This window comes from Schistocerca gregaria, chromosome 4 (genome assembly GCF_023897955.1).
Source record: "Schistocerca gregaria isolate iqSchGreg1 chromosome 4, iqSchGreg1.2, whole genome shotgun sequence".
In the NCBI taxonomy this organism is placed as follows: domain Eukaryota; kingdom Metazoa; phylum Arthropoda; class Insecta; order Orthoptera; family Acrididae; genus Schistocerca; species Schistocerca gregaria.
This window is the reverse complement of record NC_064923.1, coordinates 219,128,870-219,153,579: the sequence shown is the minus strand read 5'-3', so window position 1 is coordinate 219,153,579 and position 24,710 is coordinate 219,128,870. Positions and strand designations below refer to the sequence as shown.

Genomic DNA, 24,710 nt, shown 5'->3' with positions numbered 1-24,710 from the left:
CCGTTTTTCTTGTTTCTTTGCGAGCCACTGTCAATATACTGAGAACCCACCAGGCACAAACCTTTTTTAACGCCAACACTTTATTCTGCAAACACTTCCTTCTATCCCAACGCAGCGTGACAGTTCGTTCACTGTGATGCGCCTGTCAGCAGTCGCCAGTTCGTTAACTCTCTGCACATTGTCTGGAGTGTGTGCAGTACGAGGCCTGCCGCTGCGAGGACAATCCTCAATACTGCCGTGCCCGCTTTCATCACGTAACCTGCTTGCCCACCGACTAACTGTACTGCGATCGACAGCAGCATCTCCACACACCTTTTTGAACTTCTTGTGGGTGTTTCCCAATGTATCGTTTTCACCGCACAGGAATTCTATGACAGCACGTTGCTTCTGACGAACGTCAAGTGTAGCAGCCATCTTGAAGACATGCTGTGACGGCGCCACTGAAGGGAACAGGTTGAACTAAGTTTGAAAACAAGGAGGAAGGATTAATCTACACACTGCAAAGCTGTCACATATTACAAAAATAGTGTGCATTTATTTTTGAGTGATCCTTGCATTTATTTTATCGGTGAATTTCAGTTGAAAAAATGCGTAATTCGTCTTGGGACATAGTGGGATATTCGCACTTCAGCCTCTACGGTTTCAAGAAGTGCGCTACACGTAACCGTCAAAATAGTGTCTGTAACGGAGACGCATTCCAAGCAGAGAGCTGCCATTGAGTTTCTTTTGCTGGAAAACCAGAGCATCACAGATATTCAAAGGCGCTTGCGGAATGTCTACAGAGACCTGCAGTGAGCAAAAGCGCGGTGAGTCTTTGGGCGAGGTTCTGTCACCATCGCAATGAGGTCCCGCAAACCTGTCCTATCTCCCGCGTGGCAGCCGGCCGCACACAGCGTTCGCTGGCGGTTCAGCGCGTCCTATATTCGTCCATCACGGCGAACGGGATTACAGCACAAAGTTGCCACATCTGATGATGGGCATGCAACAGCCCGAAATTGGTCGTGCTTGAAATACTGAAAAATAAAAACAACCTTAAACTGCAATGTTATCTTCAACCTCTACTATGATAGTTGCCTATGTTCCTCCAGCAGAATTGTTTGTTGTTATGTTGTCTGCCGTAAATAACTTCGTCGTACCTGGAGATCGCCTGAAGATCGTAACGGGTTATAAGTAAACAATTATATATCAGCAGCTCTTGGTGATGGAACTTTGACGTCTTCCATGGTGAATGATTTCAAGGAGATCAATAATCAGAGGGAGCTCAAAGAAAACATTTGAAGAATCAAAACGGAACATTCTGAACATTTATTTAGAAGCAAGAAGTTGTCATGACTGGAGAATATTTCAGTTAAATGTCTGAGTATAGATAGAAGAGCTTCCTACGAAACTTTCTGGGACGCATGGGTCTGTGTTCGTGAAGAGTCTCAGAGGTGTGCAGGATGTTACGCTCTGGACACAGCTCGAAGCCAGTTACCACTTGGAGGTTGGCCAAACCGCCGGCATGTGGCTACCACGTCAAAATGCCAAGTAAGGCAAGGGTCGAGGCCACGCTCGTGATAAGAAGCCCCCAATTACTATTCTTCGTTAACAGACGGAAATTGAGGCGATCACATGTAGACGGAATGTTCCAGAAAGAAAATGAATCAGGTAATGTGAAACCAGATCCGAGTGGAAAAAGGCCCTTAATAAGAGTATAAAGGGACAGACAGGCAAGGGCAATGTCATATCAGCAATAGAGTGTCGAGCGGTAGAGGAGACCAATAGAGCAGGGGAATGGCGGAGTATCGAAGAGGTATGCAGGAGGATCCAGCACACTGGTTAAAGGCAGCCACTACTGATGGAGCAGTAGGACTCCGTTCACGAGAAGACAGTATTATTCGATTGGTGGTTGCAAAGCTGAGTTGCTGCTTTACAAGTATCTTGCACATGTATTGTCAACGGCCTTGCCGCAGTGGATACACCGGTTCCCGTCAGATCACCGAAGTTAAGCGCTGTCGGGCGTGGCCAGCACTTGGATGGGTGACCATCCAGGCCGCCATGCGCTGTTGCCAATTGAGGAGCTACTCGACCGAATAGTAGCGGCTCCGGTCAAAGAAAACCATCATAACGACCGGGAGAGCGGTGTGCTGACCTCACGCCCCTCCTATCCGCATCCTCGGTGAGGATGACACGGCGGTCGGATGGTCCCGATGGGTCCCCTGTGGCCTGATTTACACATGTTTTATTGAATAGTGTCGAACAAGACAGTTTCTCTTTGTCTCAAAGAGCCATGTAGCGGATTTCATTTGCCACTAAGAACAAGTAGCTGCATAGTACTTACCTCTTGTGAATTAGGCCAAGAGGCCATTGATTTACGAGCTTAATAAAGAGGCCACTGATTCAGTAGACCGGCGGAACAAGTGGCAACGATTCCACTTGTATCTGAGGTAGGCACCCCAGGTAGTCCATTTAATAGTGAGTAGAACTGAAGCCAAATGCCTCTTGTCTCTTGATAACGGGGAGTATGGATGTAGATGTAATAGGTGTAAGGAGTTTCGACAGTAAAATTTAGTAAAAAGCTTGGCTTATGTACAAAAGATGGTCAGAAACACTCAGAAAAGCTTCTAAGTGTGCTACAGGGTAGATGGTGATCAGAAATAATTGTTAAGAAAAAAATTTGATACGTTGCGCTGTTTCCGAGTTAATTGGCATTGAAGTTCGCGACAGATGCAACTGCGCTCGCAGGTTCATACGACCATCCCGAGACGGTTTTCTAAAACCGAACAAGAGAGCGATACAAAAATTGGGCATGGAGTGGTAATAAGGAATAAATGCGAGCCAAAGGCTGAGCAGTCTCGTGCGCTATCGTGTACGCTTTGAGAACAAGTGACAATAATTGTCTGGCATGCCGCTTTAAACTACGCGCACAACGGCCTGATTGCCGAACTTCAGTGCTAATGAACTCGGAAACGGCGCAACGTATCGAGATTTCTTCATAAAAATTATTTCTCAGCTCAACCTGCGTTGCAACACCTTTACAAGATTTCGAGACTGCTTCTGACCACCCTATATATGTTAGTTGGTCAGCCACATCACATTTAAATATGTCTCATGGTAAATACATCAGTTTACAGAGTTAGAATCATTTTGCTACTTTGGCAGATCACCATCTCTGTCAGAGATCCTTCTCTTTTCCCAACACCAACCCCAAGGAGCTTCTACGGCCTCGCGATTCCGTTCAGACGTTTACTTACGGGAAACACAGCATAACAATATCGACTCAACGTCTTGATAGTGCCAACAGGTAACAGCAACTCTATACTGGTAGCTGGGACCTGTGCCGGGATGCAACAAACTTTTTAAAATATTGGAGGAAAGAAATTTGGGAAGGGGAACCAACGGAGACCAAAAAAGGAAACAGTACGGCTATCGAAGGTAAAGAAATTATGTTAAAACAACCAAGAAATGAAGAGAATAAGACGGGACAGAAGATTTGGTTGCAGTCCCTCGGGAGGTGCAGGCAGGGGCGCAGCACTTGCCGACCCCAACACCTGTCCGCGGGCCGCAGGCATTGTGGTGCCTTATGACATACGACGCCCCGCGGCTCGGCCCTCGCCGCCATGTTTTATGCATGAAAGCCCTACCGCCGACCGCCGCTCCCCGTATATGAAAGCTACGCGCCACCAGCGTCCGATCAAAAAACACGCTCCGCCGGCGAGCTCTCTGAATTATATTCAGCCGACCGTCCGACAGCATCCACGTTGCACCAGAATCAGATACTAACGAAGCAAGTTTTTCCGCTTGGTAGGACAAAATACTCAATCCAGCTTCGTGTTGTGACTTTCTGTTTTCGTAAAAAAAAACTTCAGGACCGAGGTGGAGATCATTATACCCGCAAAGAAGCAAATTGCTCATTCGAGAAGACGTAGGTTGGTGGTGTTGCTGTTGTTAAGTGCTGTTTCGTAGATCCAGGCTGCGAGTCCCGTGATGTCCTGCCATTTTCTTCCGAATTAATGGGACGTTCTCCTACGGTAATCCCTTGTAAACACGGTGTCTCTACTGAGAGTTGTCAGGAGCAAGATGTCCGATGTTTCAGCAGGCACTTGCCGTCTCGTTTTTACGCTGTGCAGCAGGAATCAGCCCAGACACATAGCGCTCACCACGTCTTTCGTGCGATGCCCAGCACGACGGAAAGCGTCGGATTGTTTCCCGTTACTAACAACATGATTTTTAAATCGGAATGTTGCGTGATCAGCCGATAAGCGCTCCCAGGTACGTGTAGTGCGATATTTGTTTTATGGATATGTATTAACAGGGACAGTAGGACACGAAAGAATAACCAATACCGAGCGAGGTGGCGCAGTGGTCAGACACTGGACTCTCGTTCGGGAGGATAACGGTTCAACACGGCGTCCGGCCATCCTGATTTAGGTTTTCCGTGATTTCCCTAAAATCGCTCCAGGCAAACGCCGGGATGGTTCCTTTGAAAGGGCACGGCCGACTTCCTTCCCCATCCTTCCCTAATCCGATGACCTCACTGTCTGGTCACCTTCCCAAACAACCCAACCCAACCAACCAACCAACCAACCAACCAATAACCAGTGCTCCAGCAGCGACACAGCAGCGCTGCACGCTTGACGGCAGCACTCAGCGCAGAACAGTGCGCTGCTGGAGTTTATTCAAAATGTAAATGTCACTACAGTTATTCGGATTTAGGTTATTGTATGTTCGATATGCCTACCATCATTGGCGATTACGTGGCGCAGACGAATAGCGAAATTCTGCGTAACCAGCTGAAGTGTCGGAACATCAATTTTATGTAAGCTAAGCTGTTTAGGTTTTCATGTTGGTAACGCCACGTAACGCTCTGTATGAAAATCACTGACTGTGCTGTGTGCAATCTGTGGCTGGTTGGGATTGTTGTAATGTTCGCTACTGTAGTGTTGGGCAGTTGTATGTGAACAGCGTGTAGCGTTGCGCAGTTGAAGGTGAGCCGCCAGCAGTGGTGGATGTTGGGAGAGAGATGGCAGAATTTTGAGAGCGGACGATCTGGACGTGTGTCAGCCAGAAAGAGTAAGTTTGTAATACTGGATATCATGAACTTATATATATATATATATATATATATATATATATATATATATATATATATATATATATATATATATATATATATAATGACTTTTAAGGTAAATGCATTGTTCTCTATCAAAATCTTTCATTTGCTAACTATGCCTATCAGTAGTTAGTGCCTTCAATAGTTAGAATCTTTTATTTAGCTGGCAGTATTGGCGCTCGCTGTATTGCAGTAGTTCGAGTAACGAAGATTTTTGTGAGGTAAGTGATTCGTGAAACGTGTAGGTTATTGTTAGTCAGGGCCATTCTTTTGTAAGGATTATTGAAAGTCAGATTGTGTTGCGCTAAAAATATTGTGTGTCAATTTAGTGATGATCAGAATAAGTAAAGAGAGAAATGTCTGAGTACTTTCAGTTTTGCTCAGCTGTTAGAAAATCAAGTAACGTAAGGGGTTTATCAGCACACTAATTCACTAATTTTTCTAAGGAGAGGTTTCACGATGGCCTCCTGAACGGCTGTTTTCAGCTCAGCAAAGGTTTTGGGGTTATTGCCGTACACATTGTCTTTAATATAGCCGCACAAAAAGGAGCCGCACGTGCTCAGATCTGGAGAATATGGCCTCGAATTTAGGCTCATGCCACTGGTCCCTGTACCCCAGAGCCAGAATGCGGCGTCCAAAGTGCTCCTCCAGGACATCAAACACTCTCTTGCAGCGATGGGGTCCAGCTGCGGCTTGCATGAACCACATCTCGTCGAAGTCAAGGTCACTTTGGATAATGGGAATGAACTCATCTTCCAAAACCTTCACGTACCGTTCGGTAATCGCCGTGCCATCAAGGAATATCGCACTCATTATTCCGTGACTGGACACTGCACACCACACAGTCACCCGTTGATGGTGAAGAGACTTCTCGATCGCGAAATGCGGATTCTCTGGTCCCCAAATGCGCTAATTTTGCATATTGGCGAACCCATTCAAATGAAAGTGGGCTTCGTCACTGTTCACAAGTTATGACGGTTTCATTTCATGTAGCTAAATAATTGTGAAAGTATCATGTCCAAAATTATCTTTAAAAGTGAAAGTATCTAACCAAAATTGTTTCCTTTTTACTTGGTGAAAGAATCAAAGATAAAATTGTTGCTGGCCGGTGTGGCCGAGCGATTGTAGGCGCTTCAGTCTGGAACCATGCGACCACTACGGTGGCAGGTTCGAATCCTGCCTCGGGCATGGATGTGTGTGATGTCCTTACGTTAGTTAGGTTTAAGTAGCTCTAAGTTCTAGGGGACTGATGACCTCAGATGTTAAGTCCCAAAAATGTAAGTAATATACAAAAACTACCATTTCTAACAACTTTGCAGCACGAATCACTCTTACCAAAAAATTTAGCAAAACGCTTACTGCGTCAAATCTTGGACATACAAACCCTATGGATATCTAAACCCTAAATCTGAACATTATCTAACAAAAAACAGTTTGAAATCATTTTATAGCTTCTCCCATTAACGTGCTGAAGTTTGCTCAGTGTACAACCTGAAAAATGCGTAGCGCGAATCCTGCTTTAAAGCTGTCACCACACGTCTGCTTCCTCCGGGCACCTAGCTGCGACGACCGAGTTTTTTACTGCGCACGCCCGGCTCTCTTAACCATCAAAGATCCTTCTACTCAAAGATATTATAATCATTCCACCTTGTGGTTGGCAACTATCGACTTTTTTTTAACAGAGGCAACGGCTATGCATTCAGCAACACCTGTAAGAGTGAACTGGATAAAGAAAAATCGCAGAGGAAAATTTCCCGCACTTTACCTCCTGATTCAAGGGATGGCGCTGTAAGCAACGCAGGATAGAAACTGCATCTATGGAAGTAGAGGGCACCACTTCACTACGTGCCATATCGCTGTTGCTATGACGTATTCCAACCAATCAGAAGCAGTCCTTTGCATATAAAAGTGCGAGCCTCACTTGTTTACGACAGTCAGTTTTAGCCCTGACGACGACCATGGAGGTAGTGGTCGAAAGCTTGGAGTTTTATCCTGAATTGACGCGGCATGAACACCGAGACTTTTATTCAAGAAATACGTCGCGAAAGACTTCGTAGCCAACTATCGACTCTATTTTCTGAATCTACCCTGATCAGACCTTAGCACATACGTTTCAATTGTTACCGCCGGCCGCGGTGGTCTAGCGGTTCTATGCTTACAGTCCGGAACCGCGCGACTGCTACGGTCGCAGGTTCGAATCCTGCCTCGGGCATGGATGTGTGTGATGTCCTTAGGTTAGTTGGGTTTAAGTAGTTCTAAGTTCTAGGGGACTGATGACCACAGCTGTTTAAGTCCCATAGTGCTCAGAGCCATTTGAACCATTTTTTTGTTACCTTACATATCGGGGTTTATGGAGTGGCTCATATTTATATCTTAGCAGCAGGTAGTTTTTCACGGATAGTGAGAAGCTTAAAAAAATCTCCTCTTCCATTCTAATTAAATTACGAAACGAATCTCGATGTTGGAATCTGTGCGAAGTAGTTCAATATTTCAGAGTATCGGTAGTCAGTGCAACATGGAGAATATGGTATGCATGCGCAAACTGACGTTAGACACCATACCTTAACTATGATCAATTTAAAACCGAAAATGAGATTCAACTTCAATTGAGTTAATGAATAACTTCTGCTCGTGTGTATCTCAGATCATTGTACAGCATTAAGTAGTGTTCCTCTACCACCAATATGCTGTTCAAACCATCGACGAGCCGAAAATCTTCTTCGCAATTTTTTCGGCTCGTCTTCGACAACGGCTAACAGACACTTTACGCGCAACGATTTTCGTAAGGAAATCGTGTGGCCTCCGGGCCAAATAAAGCCGAAAACTGCTAGCCGGCCGTCCCGTCCGCGTCCGCGTCAACGTTAGCTGCCTCGTCCCGTGTGAGGACGGCTTTAGCCACAGGAACGCGCTGTAGTGGGAAGGCGAGAACCTGCTACGCAGCGCTGTCCTTTAGGAGCCCAACCTGGGCGGCGTGCTAGGTGGCGCACGCGTTTATCTGCCGCGTTCTCCGGAAGGCTCATTGTGCAGCTTCTGCAAGCGGCCTTTGTCTGCGGCGCGGAAGAGCCGCGCTATCTCCCCACGACCAGAGAGTCCGCAAACAAGTCTCACCTACCTTCCTACCTACCGAGACGCAGCTTCCACGAATGCTCGCAACTGCGCCGTCTTCCTTTGTGACGACAGTAAATACACTTTGGTTCGCACTGGCGCCTCATTACACAGTAAATGCACTTGCCTCCTCAGTCTACGTTTATTATAACAACGAACTCGACTGCCGGCCGCTGTGGCCGAGCGGTTCTAGGCGCTCAGTTCGGAACCGCGGGACTGCTACGGACGCAGGTTCGAATCCTGCCTCGGGCATGGATGTGTGTGATGTCCTTAGGTTAGTTAGGTTTAATTACTTCTAGGTGTAGGGGACTGATGACCTCAGATGTTAAGTCCCATAGTGCTCAGAGCCATTTTTTTGAACGAACTCGACTATCATTTTCTTCAATTTTAACATTTTATCACCGCTGTCGTAGTTGTTCCCTAAACGAAATACAGGGCGAACCGGAAATCCACCGACAAAATTTCAGGGACTGCTCCACCAACAAAATATCGGAAGTCGTTCAGAGATACTTTCTGAATGTTTAGGGTGGGTTGGCCTCTGGTGGCTCGTAGAGGATAATTAAATCTCGTTCAATCTATTTTAAATATTTATCTCAGTATTTGTATAAATTTCTTTCTCCTTGCCTTTTCTCGTTACACGGGTTCGGCTTGTCTAATCATGTGGCACCATCAGATGGTTCAAATGACTCTGAGCACTATGGGATTTAACATCTGAGGTCATCAGTCCCCTACTTAAACCTTACTAACCATCCATGCCCCAGGCACGATTCGAACCTGCGACCGTAGCAGAAGCGCGGTTCCGGACTGAAGCGCCTAGAACCGCTCGGCCACAGCGGCCGGCTTGGCACCATTTATCCCTGTCGCACTTAGCATCTATATTAACTAAGCGCTTAACCCTAGGCACGATCCCAGTTGGAGCTTGCGTATCGAAAGGCTTCCAGGGGCAACAAAAGTTTGTTTTCCAAATTTTCACACAGTTGTTGTCAGATTTCAAAAATTTCAATCGACAGGTTGCTCTATAACTGTAACAAATGATCTGAAGATCGGCAGCTGGCCCGAAACAGTTCATACGGAAATAAAGGTATGACTCTATTTGGAGACAGTATTTGGGCACTTTTTTTTTTAATATGTAACTCCATCAAGACGAAAACGTCTAGTTTTGACGAACTGAAAATGACTTGCCTCTGCAATTACGCAGGTCCTGCAGTCCAAGGTGGAACCGGAACTGTGTTCTCGCTTAACACTTTCCGCATAACCGTACTGTTTCCGCAGGAGAAAGTCACAAATGCTAAGGGAGAGCAGGATCCAAAGACGAACCTCCATTACTAACGTGGCACACAAAGCAGTCCTCCACCGAGCCTTTATGTCTGCAGCGTATTGCAGAGACGCAGGTGTGACACTAATTATTGGCAGAGGTGGAGCAACACGGTTAATAAGGCGATAAATTACCTTCCCTTTGGTGTGTAGCTGCGATTCGCCACAGGACGGGTGTGTACAAGTCGTGAGTGGTTTCCACAGGAAATCCGCACTAAACGTCATCGAGCACGGCGTTCAGCATCCTACGTTAAAGAACGGAATGTTTCCCTCGGGTTCTCTTTTGAGAAAGTAAAGATATTCAATGACTGTGACGTCAGTGATTCGCCAGCACAGAGAAGATGGACAGTAATCGAGTAGAGCTGGTGCGTGGAACTAGTATCTAGCCAAGCGTCCTCTTAGGAAGAACAGTGCTCCCTACTCCACCTTCGATTCTTTAAAGAACCATACTCCGCATCTGAATGTTCATGACGTCATACCTCCTGAACTACGAGGGTTGACTGAAAAGTAATGGCTCCACCTTCGTAACTCTTCAAAAGTTAGCAGCATTGGTAAGCGGCAGGTACTGGCTTGTTCCGTAGTTTCTTCTCTACAGCTCCAGTTCGCAGCAGGCCTTAGCATTGAACGGTTGTGTTGTAACAGTGTAAAGTATGGAACCCTGCCCAGACGGTCGGTCAATGCGATTTAAGCAACGTGTAGCCATTTAATTCTTGACAGCAGGTGGTGTCACCCCAAAGGAGATTCATCAGAGAATGCAAGCAGTTTATGTCGATTGTGCCCATGTGAGTACTGTGCGTCGTTGGGCGAGATGTTGAGGCGGGAACATCTGACCTGCGTGGCAAAGAGTTGGATGTCCTGTGACAGCAGTCACCGAGTTTCACAAGAAAAAGTTGACAGATTGGTTCAGGAAGATCATCGTATCACTCAGAGAGAAACTGCAAGTACAATCGGCTTTTCGCAAGAACGTGTGGGTCACATTATTGCTTTGCTCGGCTATCGGAAGATCTGTGCACGATGGGTACCCCGGATGCTGACTCCTGAAATCAAAGCGCAAAGACTCGAAATTTGCCAGGAACTCCTCTCGCGTTACGAGAATGGAGGTGAAGCCTGTCTCCATTCAATTGTGGCAGGAGACGAAACGTAGGTACACCATTACGACCCGAAGACGAAACGCCAGTGTATGGAATATCGACAAAAGACCCGCCGCTGAAAAAGAAATTCAAGACGCAGCCCTGAGCTGGAAAAATCATGGCCACAATGTTCTGGGACGCAGATGGTGTTGTCCATGTTGATTTCCTTGATCGTGGAACAACAATAAACTAAGAGCGTTACATCGAAACGCTGCGATCTCAAACGACGGCTAAAAAAGGGTCCGAAAGGAAAAGGAAAATGTTTTCCTGCAGCATGACAATGCCAAACCACACACTTCACGTGCCATCACAGCAGAACTTCAGAGACTGAATCTCACCACCGTACGCTATGCTCCATACAGTCCAGATTTAGCACCGACTGACTTTCATCTGTTCCCGACACTGAAATACGATCTGCGGGGACATCATTATGCTTTTGACGAAGACGTTGAGAGAACTGTGAGGCTGTGGTTGCGAAAACAGTGTGTCGACGTCTTCCGTGACGGCTTCAGAAAACTTGTTCATCGCTGACAGAAACGTATCCAACTGGCTGGTGATTATGTCGAAAAGTGAATGTTGGTAATTAAACAGCACATTCTAAGGATTAGGTCTGCGTTTGATTTATTAAAATATTCCCATCCAAACCCAATTAACGGAGGTGGAGGCATTACTTTGCATTCAACCCTCTTATATATCGTACCATGATATAATTTTGTAGTTACAATTAGTGGTATATGTGTATGCTGTCTGCAAAAGTATTGCGAATAGACTTAATTGTAAAGAAGTAATTTTTCGAAATTTGTCGTAAGTTCCTACGGGACCAAACTGCTGAGGTAATCGGTCCCTAGGCTTACACACTACTTAATCTAGCTTAAACTAACTTACGCTAAGGACAAAACACACACACACACACACACACACACACACACACACACGCCCGGGGGATGACTGGAACGTCCGACTGGGAGAACCGTGTGAACCGTGGCAAAGCGCCCCAGATCACCCGGCAATGAAGTAATATATGAAAACGTGATGTCTGATGCTGAAGTTTTATTATGTGAATAGAGAAAAATGTAGCAAGTGGTAAACTTTTTTTCTTTCTTTACTTTGTGGTGGTTTCACGGAGAAAAAGTTTCGAAATTGGCTGAAAATATGTCTAACGTTTGTTGGAATTGGCTATGCGGCCTCATTCTCAAATATTGGATCAATATAGTCTGGGTAACTTGCGCGGCTCTGCCTCAAGACACGTACAATTTCTAAGTTTAATACTTGAATTATTTTGGTAAGCCTTTAATGTAAGATTATACGTCGTAACGAACGAATTATGGCAGCATTTTAATTTCGATGAATAATTATACGAAATTTTGAAATCAAATTTTTGTTTCCTCTGCAGTGCGTCCGACACGAAACCTGAAGTTGGCACTGCGCAGCACTTTAACTGTTCAGTGGCACAGAAGGGATGCGTCTGGTTGCCTAAGAGTCCCCAAATTCCTCCTCGAACTGCGGCCCATGTCATCACACGCGGCTTACGTGTGGGAACTAGGTACCTTGGCGCATTAGCTGGAATGGCATCCGCCAATAGCAAACGCAGCCACTTCAGATTCTTGTCGGGCCTTCAGCCGGATCAAACTGTCATCAACACACCAGCCGATTATCGGCGAGAGCGGCTTAGCTTTTCTTACCTGATGACGGCGGCCAGGTGCGCCGTGTAAGCATTGTGTGCTGATGACAGTTCGATCCTACCGAAGACCCCACAAGAATCTGATCTGTTAATATGCTGGAAAATATACATAGTCACAATGTAACCTCTTGTTGGCAACGAAGTGATGGACGACGCATCAGTGCATGTTATCCGTTTCCACAATATATTTTACACTTTGTGCTCTTTTTCGTTAACATTATATATCTAATATATATGAACATCCACTCTGGTTCAAAGTACCTTATCTTATAGAATCAAGATTTTTTCCCCACAATGGATTAAATAACACTGTGGCTATGTCGCATATAACAGAGAAAAGAATTGTAGCAACTGGTCACTGTTTATGTTACCAGACTTACTATCTTAATCATGACATTCTTCATATATCTATGAGCTGTGTTTACCGGTTTGGGCACTTTTAAACTCAGTGGTCGGAAGAAGCACACTTAAGTTATTTCCGAAAACAAACAATAGCTCAAATATTTGTAAACAATCATGTTTTCCTCTCCTTTTCATACGCGTGGGTAACGAAATATGAGCACAGTGCATTGTAAACACAGTGTGCATGTCTTTTCTTTTCAGTTCTGAACCTGTCTTTCTAAAGTCTGATATCCACAGTTGAATAGTTTTTCTATCCGGGACACGATCATGTCGGCAAAGTTAGAATAGTCTCTGAAACGCCCGCTGAGTGCTAATCACAGGAGCACCGTTACGAGTAAATTCCTCCACAACGAACGCACGATGCTGACCAAGCCACGCCATGGCGCATACAAACAAAACACACTCCACATCAGTATCCTCACTACAACGCTTACGCCGGCTACGTCAAATGCGGGAGGATTTATTGGCGGACCCTGTATTTGCTATTCCTCCGTAAACAACATGTACAGTTTTTCCGTTACATTCCACAAAAAAAAAAATCTCGCACGATTATCTCAGTTACCCTATAAAAATATAATAAACTTCACTTTGTTATCTGATAGACTATGAAAGCCCCGGTTACGTCATTGGTGTATGACGGCATACCCAGCAGCACTCAGAGATACGTATCTCCGACACATGTGCGTCGCCTGCCGCCCATACAGAACAAGGACCTACGCATCGCAAGCAATGCTCCATGCAATACACGCACCGCACACATGCACAGGGAATTCTGCCTCGAGTCCTCGTGGAGGTATTCCACCAACTCGCCACCTAATTGCACGGAAACTCAAAGACATTCCAATAACTCACTCATTGTGAACCTGGTAAGTCACAGATCATAGGTGGAAGCGGAACTGGCCAGAATCCCCTTTTACGTAGGAGCACTTAAACACTGATGTCAAGTACAAACCGCTGTATCGAAACACGATGTTAACGAACCACTGAACCTAACCAAATCTCACTATAGGAGCTATGTTCATGCAGTCTAGCACCTGGCTGCAACAAGGAAGCCGATACGAAATAAAAAAAAAAAAAAAAGCCAGGCGTAACCCATACACCAATCATAGGGAGAGGCCGGTTTCACAATAATCCCATCCATCTGACGACGACTTTCGTACGTTACAGGGGGACTGCTTCAGACGGCCCAAAACTTATCATCGGTACCGAGAAAGAACAGTAGTTATGCACTTACTAGGAAACCCATGCATGGCCGGCCGGAGTGGCCGAGCGGTTCTAGACGCTACAGTCTGGAACCGCGAGACCGCTATGGTCGCAGGTTCGAATCCTGCCTCGGGCATGGATGTGTGTGATGTCCTTAGGTTAGTTAGGTTTAAGTAGTTCTAAGTTCTAGGGGACTGATGACCTCAGCAGTTAAGTCCCATAGTGCTCAGAGCCATTTGAACCTTTTGAACCCATGTATGAACTTTCGTTGGTGGCATGCATAGTCCACCAGATGCTCCACTACCCACCAAAAATATTGCAGACTTTTTTTCCCGTGGATTACTATGCCACATTGCCCCCTTTTCACTAAAAAGCTACGCTTCGAAAGCTTTCTGTCTACTATCTTCAAGAATGGAGCTTACTAATCAGTACACGCAACGAGAGGTATGGACATCTTACAACCACTTCCGTAATTCCTTGATAAGAACTAGTCCTTTCACGAAGGTGATTTATAAATTATAGTACAGGTTAATTATCAGAAAAAATAAAAACAGCAACCATCAACTGTTAAAAATCCTATTCATTTGAAAAAATAACGTGGTCAAAAGTAGTCATTTGTGTTGTACAACGACATAGGATTTCCATTGTAAGTAACATGGAACTAGCACTTCAGAATGCAATGCGCGCGAATATATGCTGGAACGAGACTCGACCTCGGAGCCTTTGGAAGGTGGAAGATGACGTACTGGCGGAAGTATAGCTATGTGGAAGGGTCGTGCGTTGTGCTCGGGTAGCTCAGTTGGTACAGCAGTTGCTCGCGAAGGTACATGTCCCGAGTTCGAGTCTCGGTCATGCATACCGTTTTAATCGCCCAGGAAGTTTCAACATAATTCTTATCTTAGAAAGCTGTTTTTGCTCACTGTTAGGTCCAACTAAAGTAAAGTTGGTCTTTTTACCACATCGTTCTTTTCTGTAGGACATCTGCACCTCAGGAAACTTTCACCACAACCAAAAACAATTAACTTGCACTTATATTATAAGCTAAACGAAACTTAAAACATGAATAAGTGTCTGAGGATGAGCCTGTCAGAACGGAAACGTAATAAAGCTATTTATTTTTAATAAACAGCATTGTTAACTGTTTCTGGCTACCGTTTTAACATTTTTGTATGAATAAACCTGTACTTTTAGACATCCACTATCTCACTATGATGTCAATTTTCGACAAAACAGCGTTATAAATTTGCCAGCAATTTAGATAACACCCTTAGGCTTAGAGAGCTTTCAATGAATAGCAGTACTCTATTACACGTATCTTCCTTGCACAAATGTCTGCCGACTGTCTGACGCGCAAATGGAGAAGCGTCCGGAATTCGCCTAGTTGGATGCAAAAAAATACAAAGGAACCAAGGTAATCAGGCTGTTCGATGTATCGTACTAAGAAATCTAACAAATGCTCAGTCTTGACAAGCAAACAATAGTAGTGCGCCTTCTGGTGTATAGCCTCGTTATACAGTTTATTTATAAAATTAGTAAAACAAATAGAATGACTCATTCAAAAAATGTATATATATTTCAACTGAAAAAGGAGCACAAAGGTTCTCCTGCAGACATGTATTACTCCGCGCGCAGACTTCGCTGTTTCTTCAGACCGGTGGCCGCGATTTCGCATTCAGCATATCCCCGGGTGCCGGCGTACGTGTGTGCCTTACAGATTTACGGGCCCCGGCCACAGGATGGGTGGGAGGCGACTTCCGGCGGGCATTAACTATGGCGTCTTCAAGATTTACGACGGTTTGCCTGCAACAGACCAGAGAGCAGCGAAAACCGGAAACAGATTCCTATGTGCTTACTACCACAGTTCTGCAAAGTCACAGTAACTTCTTTTTGTGTGTGTGTGTGTGTGTGTGTGTGTGTGAATTCTTAAGGGACCAAACTGCTCATGTCATCGCTCCCTAGACTTACAACTACTTAAAAAGTCATAGTAACTCTTATATGTATTATGAGAGAATACAATTATTAAATTTAAAACAAATGCAGTGAGTTACCATCTCGAAGAGACAGCTTCAACGTTGAAGAGAATACTTGGCGCTCCACGTATTTCACAGCTGTAGATGTGGAAACATCTTATGAAAGAAATTCACCGCCGCACTGAGATAAAACAGACACGGCGATCTCCGGTAATCATAACAAAAGAAACTAAATACTCCCTACTCAGGAAATTTCCTACAGAGCGCTATAAATAAAAACGAAAATATGGTCAATGACAAACTAGCAATAGAAGATGGGTAATATTCTCACTAATTTATAAATTACCATAAAGACAAAATACCAACTAAAAATTAACAGAAAAGTAACGAAAAATTACTGAAAAATTAAAAACAGGAAATAAAATAAAAAGAAAATTTCAAAGACACACACTCAAAATGCACCTACCGCCCAGCGCCCCTTCATACCGACCCCAACACCCGACTTCATTCTCGCCTTCTACTGCCCACATGATTTCTCAGATGACCACATAGCGAGGTAACTAAGGTCATGTGCTATGTACTGAAACGTGTTTGGCTAAAAAGAACATAGATACACAGTTTTAAAAGATACAATTGTTCTTATCTTTGTGAGAAACATAATTGAAGTATCATCTGAAGAAGAATGGCTACAAATACGATGGCGTGCTGAGAAGTAATGCCTACGAATTTTTTATGTTGAAACTCTTAAAATTTTTCTAAACAAAATAAATGTTATGAACAGTCTATATTTTTATTCTTAAAGTCTACATATTTGCAACTCTCTGTCGCTAAAGGGCTCCGAATTATAGCGTGTAACATGGTGGCATGTAATATAACTATGTCTGCGCATCAGAAACTAGGTGCTATAATCGAGTTTCAAAATCCAACAGTTTCTCCACACATGGAGCACACCCAGCTTCAGATTGACAATGCCAGACCACACACGAGCGCTGCGACATCTCCAATAATCGGACGCCTAGGTTTAACTGAAGAGGGGCAGCAGCCTTTTCAGTAGTTGCAGGGGCAACAGTCTGGATGATTGACTGATCTGGCCTTGCAACATTAACCAAAACGGCCTTGCTGTGCTGGTACTGCGAACAGCTGAAAGCAAGGGGAAACTACAGCCGTAATTTTTCCCGAGGACATGCAGCTTTACTGTATGATTAAATGATGATGGCATCCTCTTGGGTAAAATATTCCGGAGGTAAAATAGTCCCCCATTCGGATCTCCGGGCGGGGACTACTCAGGAGGATGTCGTTATCAGGAGAAAGAAAACTGGCATTCTACGGATCGGAGCGTGGAATGTCAGATCCCTTAATCGGGCAGGTAGGTTAGAAAATTTAAAAAGGGAAATGGATAGGTTAAAGTTAGATATAGTGGGAATTAGTGAGGTTCGGTGGCAGGAGGAACAAGACTTCTGGTCAGGTGACTACAGGGTTATAAACACAAAATCAAATAGGGGTAATGCAGGAGTAGGTTTAATAATGAATAGGAAAATAGGAATGCGGGTAAGCTACTACAAACAGCATAGTGAACGCATTATTGTGGCCAAGATAGATACGAAGCCCACAACTACTACAATAGTACAAGTTTATATGCCAACTAGCTCTGCAGATGATGAAGAAATTGAAGAAATGTACGATGAAATAAAAGAAATTATTCAGATAGTGAAGGGAGACGAAAATTTAATAGTAATGGGTGACTGGAATTCGAGTGTAGGAAAACGGAGAGAAGGAAACATAGTAGGTGAATATGGATTGGGGCTAAGAAATGAAAGAGGAAGCCGCCTAGTAGAATTTTGCACAGAGCACAACTTAATCATAGCTAACACTTGGTTTAAGAATCATGAAAGAAGGTTGTATACGTGGAAGAACCCTGGAGATACTAAAAGGTATCAGATAGATTATATAATGGTAAGACAGAGATTTAGGAACCAGGTTTTAAGTTGTAAGACATTTCCAGGGGCAGATGTGGACTCTGACCACAATCTATTGGTTATGACCTGTAGATTAAAACTGAAGAAACTGCAAAAATGTGAGAAATTAAGGAGATGGGACCTGGATAAACTGAAAGAACCAGAGGTTGTACAGAGTTTCAGAGAGAGCATAAGGGAACAATTGACAGGAATAGGGGAAAGAAATACAGTAGAAGAAGAATGGGTAGCTCTGAGGGATGTAGTAGTGAAGGCAGCAGAGGATAAAGTAGGTACAAAGACGAGGGCTGCTAGAAATCCTTGGGTAACAGAAGAAATATTGAATTTAATTGATGAAAGGAGAAAATATAAAAATGCAGTAAATGAAGCAGGCAAAAAGGAATACAAACGTCTCAAAAATGAGATCGACAGGAAGTGCAAAATGGCTAAACAGGGATGGCTAGAGGACAAATGTAAGGATGTAGAAGCTTATCTCACTAGGGGTAAGATAGATACTGCCTACAGGAAAATTAAAGAGACCTTTGGAGAGAAGAGAACCACTTGTATGAATATCAAGAGCTCAGATGGCAGCCCAGTTCTAAGCAAAGAAGGGAAGGCAGAAAGGTGGAAGGAGTATATAGAAGGCTTATAAAAGGGCGATGTACTTGAGGACAATATTATGGAAATAGAAGAGGATGTAGATGAAGACGAAATGGGAGATACGATACTGCGTGGAGAGTTTGACAGAGCACTGAGTCGAAACAAGGCCCCCGGAGTAGTCAACATTCCATTAGAACTACTGACGGCCTTGGGAGAGCCAGTCATGACAAAACTCTACCAGCTGGTGAGCAAGATGTATGAGACAGGCGAAATACCCTCAGACTTCAAGAAGAATATAATAATTCCAATCCCAAAGAAAGCAGGCGCTGACAGATGTGAAAATTACCGAACTATCAGTTTAATAAGCCACGGCTGCAAAATACTAACGCGAATTCTTTACAGACGAATGGAAAAACTGGTAGATGCAGACCTCGGGGAGGATCAGTTTGGATTCCGTCGAAATGTTGGAACACGTGAGGCAATACTGACCTTACGACTTATCTTAGAAGAAAGATTAAGAAAAGGCAAACCTACGTTTCTAGCATTTGTAGACTTAGAGAAAGCTTTTGACAATGTTGACTGGAATACTCTTTTTCAAATTCTAAAGGTGGCAGGGGTAAAATACAGGGAGCGAAAGGCTATTTATAATTTGTACAGAAACCAGATGGCAGTAATAAGAGTCGAGGGGCATGAAAGGGAAGCAGTGGTTGGGAAAGGAGTGAGACAGGGTTGTAGCCTCTCCCCGATGTTATTCAATCTGTATATTGAGCAAGCAGTAAAGGAAACAAAAGAAAAATTTGGAGTAGGTATTAAAATTCATGGAGACGAAGTAAAAACTTTGAGGTTCGCCGATGACATTGTAATTCTGTCAGAGACGGCAAAGGACTTGGAAGAGCAGTTGAACGGAATGGACAGTGTCTTGAAAGGAGGATATAAGATGAACATTAACAAAAGCAAAACGAGGATAATGGAATGTAGTCAAATTAAATCGGGTGATGCTGAGGGAATTAGATTAGGAAATGAGACACTTAAAGTAGTAAAGGAGTTTTGCTATTTAGGAAGTAAAATAACTGATGATGGTCGAAGTAGAGAGGATATAAAATGTAGACTGGCAATGGGAAGGAAAGCGTTTCTGAAGAAGAAAATTTGTTAACATCGAATATAGATTTATGTATCAGGAAGTCGTTTCTGAAAGTATTTGTTTGGAGTGTAGCCATGTATGGAAGTGAAACATGGATGATAACTAGTTTGGACAAGAAGAGAATAGAAGCTTTCGAAATGTGGTGCTACAGAAGAATGCTGAGGATATGGTGGATAGATCACGTAACTAATGAGGAGGTATTGAATAGGATTGGGGAGAAGAGAAGTTTGTGGCACAACTTGACTAGAAGAAGGGATCGGTTGGTAGGACATGTTTTGAGGCATCAAGGGATCACAAATTTAGCATTGGAGGGCAGCGTGGAGGGTAAAAATAGTAGAGGGAGACCAAGAGATGAATACACTAAGCAGATTCAGAAGGATGTAGGTTGCAGTAGGTACTGGGAGATGAAGCAGCTTGCACAGGATAGAGTAGCATGGAGAGCTGCATCAAACCAGTCTCAGGACTGAAGACAACAACAACAACAACAACAACAACAACAACAACAGGTTTAACTGTCGTCGGTTACCCTCCATACAGTCCAGAACTGGCCTCATCCGATTTTATTCTGTTTCGAAAACTTAAAGAACACATTCGTGGACTTCACTTTGATAGTGATGAGGCGGCGCAAGCAGAGGTGTGGTTTTAGCTCCGTCAACAACGTCAAACATTCTACAGAGACCGTATCAAAAATTGGCCTCTCGTTAGGAGAAATGTGTTCGTCGCCGGGGTGATTATGTTGAGAAATAAATATGCAGATACGAAGAATAAATATCTAGAATGTTAATAACGACTGTTTCACTTAAAAAGATTTGAGAGTTTTCACATAAAAAATTCCGCGGCGTTGCTTTTCACCACGCCCTCGTATTAACAACATTATTAGCTTACTGTTGTTCTTCTTAAGACGTGAGATGTTTAACACTTTTACAGCAAAAAACCGTCGACGTAAACGAGACCGGTAAGAAATGTTTCCTTTTCTAAACATTCGTCAGTAGACAGGGATTAATACCCTCCCGGATAGCCGCGCGCGTTAAACGACCGTTTCGGGGACGGGCAAAAGCGCCGACTCAGGTGGATTAACGACGAGACTCCGTGTGCCGACCAACCAGTATGTAGTTTTTAGGCGGTTTCCCACATCCCACTAGGTTAACACCGGGCTGGTACCCACTCCCGCCTTAGTTACACGATTCGCAAACATTTCGAAAACTTTCGCTCACTTCCACGTGAATGACACTACACGCAGTCAGTTTGGTTCCATCCCGAGAGTAACCGTGGTGGCGGTAGAAGGGCATCCGACCACCCCTTAAATTAACTATGTCGGTCCTACGCCGATGTGGGACAAAAACATAAGAAGAGTACACTGGGTTTAATAGGCGGGTATAATCCTGAAACTGTTGGTATTGCATTTCATTACTGAATTAACATATTTCTGTTTGAATAATTGCTTCCTTTTGGAGATGAGAATTATTAGATGAACGAATGTCGTCTGCATCTAACCGCCGAAATAGCTGTAACTGCGTGTCTGCAAAGTGTACAAGGGTCCCTGACACGGGAGCCATGTTACGTCTGTGAAAGGTGTCGAACCGGAATCTCGCCGTTGTACTTGGCCTTACGCCGTCTAAGCCTTGTAACCAGGAATACTGCAGGTTTTTAATGTAAGTATGCAGTTAAAACGAAAGCAAGTGTCAGAGCACAAGGTAAAAAGAAAGATAAATTTCCAGAGTGAGATTTCCACTCTACAGTGGAATGTGAGCTGATATGAAACTTCTTGGCAGATTAAAACTGCATCCCGGACCAAGGCTCGAACTCGGGAGTCCCGAGTTCGAGTCTCGGTCCGGCACGCAGTTTTAATCTGCCAAAAAGTTTCAACATAAATTTCATTCCTTTCGCCATTTTCTCTTGAAGGTTCACAGCCAGACGATACGAGTCGAAAATAACTTAGGCTTGAATTGCTATTTATTTTACTCTGTTCAGAGTATTTTGTGCGATGAGTATATGTGACAAGTTGAAGTTGTATGCCCGACCTACAGTCAAATCCGGTTTCCTGCCTATCGCGGGCAACTAATCACTCCGTACGAACATTCATTAGCCTTAATGCCTTGTTACGGGTTCTTTCCCCCTCGTTTGAAACTTTGGGTCAGTTCGATGTCGAATTCCGCTCCAGTACAAGATTTTTTCTTTTATCTTACTTTGGTTTACTTGTTCTCTTCTTCACGTAGAAAAGTGTGGTGATCAGCCTGTCCTGTTGCCAAATCGCATAAAATCTTCTTTTATGCAGGTACAAAGTCTCGTTTTTGTGACAGTGTTAGTAAGAAAAACGAAAGTACTCAAACGGACAGAAGATAGCCAATACATATGCATAAGATTTACGGAGGGAAGATTTACACTGAATGAAATTGCCTAGGGGAAATCTGCTTAGTCTGGATATGTCTTCACAAGTGAATTCCAGATAAACAGACACACCATAAAGATATAATTTTCTTTGCATAGATTCATAGTGAGGAGATTCTTAACGACGTAGAACATATCATAAGAAATTAAATGCAACATACGTGTCTACAAGAGAAGAGAAGTCCTAAGTGAAATGGCTCGCAAGGAAGCAGGACAAATGAGTAATTAGAAACATATTTCGTTTACAAGTTCGTATAAAAAATGTCACAAACATGTCGATGTATAGACAAAATGGTTCAAATGGCTCTGAGCACAATGGGACTTAACTTCTGAGGTCATCAGTCCCGTAGAACTTAGAACTACTTAAACCTAACTAACGTAAGGACATCACACACATCCATTCCCGAGGCAGGATTCGAACCTGCGACCGTAGCGGTCGCGCGGTTCGAGACTGTAGCGCCTAGAACCGCTCGGCCACTACAGCCGGCGATGTATAGACACTCAGGTTCACAGGATAATTTTGCAACACTTACGTAGGCCGACCCCTACAACGGAAGCTTGAGCGATGGAGACGGCGGACCGTCGCAGGAGTGATGCTCTGGAAATGTGGTACTTCGAGTACATTTTGGTCACATTGCCAGGTGGCAAGAGGCAATGGAAAGCACAATGGCACACGAAAAAGTCGACGGCCGAAAGACCTAGAGGACGCGTACCACTGCGTTGGATAGACCAGATTAAGAACTTGACCGGGATGGGCTTGCAGCAGGCAAGTCACGATGCCCATGACAGAGCTTCCGAGAGAGAGGACGTACCACGTGACACCACTACGCCCTTGTGTAGAGTTAGACCAAAGACAGAGAGAGACATAGCCCATTTATCATATGGGTGATTTGCTGATAGTACTTTCATGTTAGGCTGTTGAAGTAGATGTATCCAAATTCTAGATTACGAAGAACGAAGCAGAACGTTAAAAGAGCTGAATAAGAAGTTCACAAACCATGCCCCAGGGCATAGTTTTAAACAGAACGCGTATTAACCGTAAGACGTAAGTTTGGAAACGCTCGTGTAACCAAACCAGTCCTAAGATAGAGCAATAGGATTGCAACAAACGGATTTCGAACCGAGCAACTGATCACATTCTCAGGATAAAGTTTTCTAGATGGCGCTACCTTCACAAAAATAACCGAAGAAAATTCAAATCTAACAATACAGACCTGCGCATCAATGTTCTAGAGATAAAAGGTAATGTGGAAGAAAAATCATTTGGACATCATGCCCATTTCGTGACACCAAACAGATTCTCTACCTTCTGAGTCAGTTATTTTGTCGAAGGCTTATGGCGGAATATACATTTGTTTGAAAACAGTCAGCAGTGAATAAAACGGAGCAAGAAATTAGACGTCAGCAACACAAAACTAATACAGTTCTTCTCTTAGGAAGTTGTTTACGTTATTGCGATCAATGTAAGGCTCATCTGGAATGAAGTACTTTTGACGTAAGACATCGCGAGCGCGAAGAACCTGCGCCACATTTAGCGAACATCTCCTGTACAACAAATGTAATTTCAAATATGAACAGCCGTTTCATAAGCTGTAGGTTCGAAACCCGCAACGGTGCTATGTGTCCTCACGAAATAGCCTTATTAACAGTGGCTGTTAGCTGTTTTTACTTTTATTGTAAGAATTAACGTGCATCTTCTAAAATCATACAATGTCTCATGACATAGCATCACTGCCTTGTTTGAGTGAATGGAGAGGAGTGCAAAGGCAACCGCACAAACCAGTCGGAAACAAGGCCTTGAAAATATACCTGGAGTGTCGAGAGGGCGTGTCTGGGGGTTGGACGTCCCTGGTGAAACGAGGTAGCGCGATGGGGGCTAAGCAGCGGCCGGTTTACGAGCCAGGGCAGGTGTTATCGTGATTTAGGGGGAGGAGGGGAGAGGGAGCCCACAAAAACTACAGGGACTGCGTCTCCCGCCTCTCGCTACCAAGTAGAAGATGTTGGGGTTGGCTGCCACAACGGTAATAGCTCGCTGCCTCTGAGCGAGACAAAAACACCGGCTCTACTCCCAGACGATCCTAGTTTTGCAGGCACTTAAAGTGACTTTCAGCTTTGTCAGTGCTTCTCTTACGTGATAAATGCTTAGCATGCGAAAGATTTAGGTTCCACATGACGCATTAGAAGTATCCTATTACCGGCGTTGGATGATGGGTTGAAGGAAAACTTGAGAGCACATGTGTAATGAACCAATGTTGTTATTGCTGTAGTCTTAAATTCGGAGGTTCATGTGATGCAGTTCTCCACACTAGTTCATCCTGTACAAGTCTCTTCATATTAGCGTAGCTGCTGTAACCTGGATCCACTTGAGTTTACTGTACTCATGGCTTCGAGTCCCTCTATATATTCCCTCCATAACCAACCTGACCATTCCTTGATGCCTCACGATGTGTCCTATCAACCGATTCATGATACTCAAACTTGATCATGTTTTTTGAAGCAGAAGTGAACACAATGTGACCTATTGAAAGGAAGGGGTTTATAATTACGGCCATTTAGAACAATGTATGACAGAAAAAGGTAGGGAGATGGATCCTAGAGGGACAAACGAAAAGAGGTCGATAGCCTACAAGGTAGCTGACAGATGTGAAGAGAGCTGTTGGCACCAGGATTCTACAAGCTGTAAACTGAGGAGGTTGAGAAGTAAGAAACGGCATTGGTTATAAACAACT

The 24,710-nt window shown here is 44.0% G+C and overlaps 1 protein-coding gene and 1 pseudogene across 1 annotated transcript in view; one reads left to right on the top strand and one right to left on the bottom strand.

Annotated features, from left to right (window-relative positions):
• The window catches only part of LOC126268125 (semaphorin-5A), a 614,642-nt gene that overhangs the window by 439,346 nt on the left and 150,586 nt on the right, over positions 1–24,710 (bottom strand). The window lies entirely within an intron of this gene.
• LOC126268410 (5S ribosomal RNA) lies at positions 1,934–2,051 on the top strand (annotated as a pseudogene).